Source organism: Myotis myotis, unplaced genomic scaffold, assembly GCF_014108235.1.
Source record: "Myotis myotis isolate mMyoMyo1 unplaced genomic scaffold, mMyoMyo1.p scaffold_m19_p_10, whole genome shotgun sequence".
Taxonomy (NCBI): Eukaryota; Metazoa; Chordata; class Mammalia; order Chiroptera; family Vespertilionidae; genus Myotis; species Myotis myotis.
In genome coordinates, this window is record NW_023416314.1 from 22478322 (window position 1) to 22483762 (window position 5441).

Below are 5441 nucleotides of genomic sequence, written 5' to 3' on the forward strand. Positions count from 1 at the left end.
ACTTATGTGTGGCCACACTCCAGGCAACCAGACCCTGACTCAAGGAGGCAGCCCAGCCCACCTCTCTGAAGATGGAGGAAGGATCTTGACTACTCTCCCTCCCCCCTGTCCTGACCCACTTTTCACACAGACCCAGGCCACAACTCACAAAAGAAAATGGAGGGAAAATGCATTTCCCCCAGAAGTCAGGTAATTCTGCCCTGACTAGCAAATTCCCCCAAGCAACCAATCAGACCCCAACAGTGGGGACTGAGTTCCATCACACTCATTCCTGTGACTCTTCCCTTAAGAGGGGTCTGAGAGAATTGAAATATTAGGAAATACTTGTTGGATTAAAGTAAACAAAATCAATGACCTATAAATGATTTTGGGAAAGTGTGGGAATGCATGTTGCTCATATAGCAAGAAAAAAAATTCTGAAGAAGTAGGACAGCCAAATTTATCATTCTAGGTTAAGCTTATTGTGGCTGAATACACCACAGCCCAGAAATCTTACATGACGCATGAAGGTGAAATCACATTGAAAATGCTGGTGATAACAGGATTCTTTCCAACCGCTCCGAAAAGAACCCGGCTAACTGCATCGCAGGAGCAGCTGCTGTCCTGGCAGTGTCTCTGGGCTTTGCATAAAGAGGAGATTTCTCTCTTAAGTGAGCTCACTGTTCAAAGACTTCATTTCCTGGGTCAGCCAAGACAACAGAGAAATGGCAGCAGCTCTTTAAGTCAGAGACATTCGATGTGAATGACAGAGGGAGACACTGTCTGACCCCCCCCCCCCCCCGCCCCCTCACAGAGCCCACCGCTCCTCACTCCCACCAGCTCTCGTGGCTCTTTGGCTCCCTTGAAGCTCCCCTGGGCACATGTCCCAGGCCACAGGTTAATAAAGAGCGATGAGGGTTGTTGTTAGAGTTTGATAGGCTGACCCCAGGACTGGCTGCGTTCCTTTGAAAAATAAAATACTTTCATTTTCCCCCTCTTTACTTTGATGGACGGTGGACTGAGAATTGTCCTGCAATGACATTTGCAGGACTACATTAGAGTCAGACCTTGTTTGAGCTTATAAACCCACAAAAGGATGACTTCATGCACTAAAGTTTATTGAATGCCGATCATGTGCCAGGCACATGAGGGACAGCTGAACAAACAGACGGACGTTTCTGCCGTTGTGGGATAGCTAACTACCACACTCAGCCCACCCATTTGAATTATAGCTTTAGAGCAATTCCAGACCTGAAGAATCCAAAGATTGACGTGAGACACTGTGATGTGTTAGGCCAGCATACCGTTTCTCGAAGTACCATTTTCCTTTTTTTAAAAAAATATATTTTTATTGCTTTCAGAGAGGAATGGAGAGGGAGAGTGAGAAAGAAACATCAATGATGAGAGAAAGTCTTTGATTGGCTGCCTCCTGCAACCCTACACTGGGGATCGAGCCTGCAACCCAGGCATGTGCCCCAACCAGGAATCGAACCCTGACCTTCTGGTTCATAGGCTGACCCTCACCACTGAGCCACACTGGTCGGGCCTGAAGCACCATTTCCTTGATTGCCTTGTCGCTCTGTGCTTTGTCACTTCTGCATTGATCAAGTGTCATTGTCAGAGTAGAAAGCCCTTTCATGCCTCTACCTTTATACCTTTTTCTGGTCCATTTACAATTAGGTAGGCAAGGTTTGTCAGATTGCCAATGAAATTTTTCAAGTTAAAGGGAAGGCGGTTCCATTGGGGGTGGGGGGAGGGGTAGACATGAGTCTCCCCCCGCCAGTTCCCACTGTCTCCCTTTTAGTTATAGAGATGTGGAATTACAAACCAGAAGCAAGCCATTTAGCCCACACATGTGCTCCAAGCAAGCACTATAATTAAGTCAGATAAAACTAAAGGCAGTTGGTGGTATTAGTAAGAATTCTTTTGGTTGTAATTATAGTGGCTTACTGGAGGCAGCTTTAGACAGAAAAATAGGTGGGAGGAGGCAAAATTTACTACCATTCTAAGTGGCATCGTCTATTGCATAGACACCAGAAAAAATAAGGGTTTGTTATTTCGCATATGTCCTTTCCATTTATCATCAAAAAGGCATCTGAAAGGTAAGAATATAAAGACTAAAAGTAACTGAGACATGGTAAGAAATAAATTTTGATATTTTGATGAATAAACAGCATATTATAGTATGGTTTGTATTCGACCTTCCTCCTTTAATATAAGCTTTGTCCCACGCCTTTCAATGCACATTGAAAACATGACTTTATCATGGTTTCACCATGTCACACACACACACAAAAATCTGTAGTTGTCGCTGGCTGGAATTCTCTCTAAAAAGAGGCACACCCTGGACCGTACCCTGTATAAGGAAAACCACCAGTCAACAGCCCTTAAGTGAGCTCACTGTTCAAAGACTTCATACACACAGTTTTAGTATCTATTTTAGCCCCTTACTTTTTTAAAATTTTATTTTGGTGTCGTAAGAACACTTAACATGAGAGCTACCCTCTGAACATATTTTTAGATGTGCAATGCAGTATTGTTACCTGTAGGCACAATGTTGTACAGCAGATCTCTAGCGTGTACTCATCTTGTGTGTAACCGTTGATCAGTAACTCCCCCGTTATGCCTTCACCACAGCCCTGGCCACCACCATCCTATTCTTTGCTCCTATGAGTTTGTTTTATCCCTTATGTAGGTGGAATCATACAGTATTTGTCCTCCTGTGACTTGCTTATTTCACTTAGTATAATGTTGTCCAGGTCCATCCATGTTAACCTCCAATTTCCTGTCCCGTGTGTGTGTGTGTGTGTGTGTGTGTGTGTGTGTGTGTGTGTGTGTTTCAGACAGGTGTGTGAATCTGGCTGAAATATTCTGGGAACTCAGGGGATTGGGGCTCTTGAAGGGACAAGGTGGACTCTCAACTTGATCACCTATTTTTATTCAAAGTCCTTCTGGTTTATTCCTTCTGGGGTATAAACACGCAGACTTCTATCAGGATTAAGGAGAGTCATCTGGGCTATGAGAAACATCTAAGGGGTTTCCTATTTGTTGCATGGGAAGAAGGAGGTGGAAATACTTCCTAAAATAGCAAGTTTAGAAAAATTGGGACACAAAATGAATGCCCATCAGTAGGAACAAGGTTAAGAAAATTTTGGTACTGTCATACCGGGACATACTATAGAGCCTATAAAATCATGATTTAGACAAACATATGTTACATAGGAAAATGGCCATAATGTATGACTAAGTGAAAAAAATGCAGACTATAAAGTATGTGTAATGTGATAGTATTTTTTTTACAAACCTCCCCATTGTATGATTTCTATCTCTGTAAGTATTTTAGTTGTAAGATAAAGGATATTGTTATAAGATAAACCAAGGGGTAGATTTCTTCAAAAGACTAAAAAGTTGCCTCTTCAGAAAAATTGTGTCCCCTTTCATGCAGCTAAATAGTCTTCCCAATCATTTGGGCTTTTTACTTTCTACTTCTAATCCTTTTATCTGTGTGGCTCACAGATACTTCTGCCATGACTGGTTGGTCAAATGAAGAAGTGGGGTGCAAGCCCTATGACACTAAGTTACCCAGGATCTATAGCAACTGTCTCTGGCACACATTGAGGACATTCAAGGATTACTGGGGCCTGGAGCATATAACATGAAGAACGAACGTGAGCAAGTTGCAAACATCTTTAGAAGAAAAAGAAAGCAGCATTTTTGTTTCATTCCTGGACTCAGAAGGAATGCTTCTATTGTATATCATCAACTATGAAAATGGCCGTAATCTAAGATTACTATAGATTTTTATCATCTTCAAGAAGTGTCCTTGTAATCCTGGTTTTCAAAGAATTTTTATTTTTTTTAAATGCTAACTAAATTAAAAACTCAAAAAAGATCCATCAGATGTAGTAATTTTTAGAACCATCCTCTACATTTGGTGTTTAGATGGCTTCAGTTATTCATTACTATAAATAATGCTGGCATGGATAAGCCTGTACATGAATCCAGTTAGGAAGATGTGCAATGGGGCAACAAAGAACAGAATTTAACCACAAAAGGAACCAGGGCCCCAGAGTGGATTAAGGATGGTTACCCTAGCAAGGAAACAGAAATCAGTCCTCCGTGGAGCTCCCAGTCCAAGCAGCAAGTCTGAGACTGAATGGGGCTTGGGAAGGGAGCTGGGATGGGGGTTGGGCAAGCGGGGGGGGGGGGGGGGGAGCTTGATTAGGGGCAGTAGTCAAGTGGAAGAGAGGAAGGAAACCCCTCAGCAAGTTTGTAAAGTCACACTGGGAGCTCAAGTGCAAACAGGACATCATTTCTAATGAGTGAATAATCTTCTCCAACCACTGCACTTTTTCTATGTCATCCTAACATACAAGCAAAAAGGTTGAGGGTAAGAAGTTTTACAAGATTAAGATCTTTAGATTAGTAATGCTTTACCCCAACTCCAGGTCATTTTTTGGAGTTATATTTCTTGACTAACTTAAGGTGTAATCTCTTCAATTTTAGCCACTGGCCCCAAACACTGTTATTGAAGTAGCCAGTGATGTGAGAGTTCCATAAACACGGTGGTGGCTGGAATTGGCTTACACGTAGGATCTCTGCTAGTGTGTATTAGCTAAGTGGAAATTTTTATATTAAATCTGGAGAAGTTTGGATCTTGACTCAAGAGCTTATTGACTGTGTCACAGTGTAAATATTTTTAAGTAGGGAAGGGACATAACCAGTCAACAATCTTTGTTTATCTGACTTGATTTATTACATCAAAACTGAGAAATAGAATTGAGAACTGTAAACTGGAGGAAGTTTTTAAAGGTGATCTTAGCCCAGAGAGGAAGGAGAATGAAAGGTGTGTTATAACCAGAATACTGGGGGGGGAGAGGGGGGGGCCTTTTTTATTGGAGGTGGTGGTGGTAATTAAATCACAACAGTTACATATAAAATGAAAAATAAAACCCAAATATAAAAAAATAGATGAGTAAGTGCAAAATTTAGTACAAACATATAAAGATTTTAATATAATTATTTAGAGTTAAATTTTAATGAATGGGAAATTATACGATGTTATGTTAAAAGGGATAACAGCTCAGCTCTGGCCGGGTAGCTCAGCTGGTTAGAGTGTATTCCCTATGCCAAGGTTGCAGGTTCAGTCCTGGTCAGGTCACATACAAGAGTCAACCAGTGAATGCATGGATGGGTGGAACAACAAATGCATGTTCTCTCTCTCTCTCTTTCTCTCTCTCTCCCACACACACTTCCTTTCTTTCTCTAAAATTAATACATAAATAAAAATTTAAAAGGGATAATAAATATAAATAGTATAAAATGTGATTTCAAACATGTAAACTGAAACATATTCATAGGAAAAAAGAATTAAAATGTTAAAATGTATCAACATGCTATCAATGGTTGTTTCCAGGAAGTGAATTACAGATTTTTTTTCCTTTATTTTCCTTTTTTTTTTT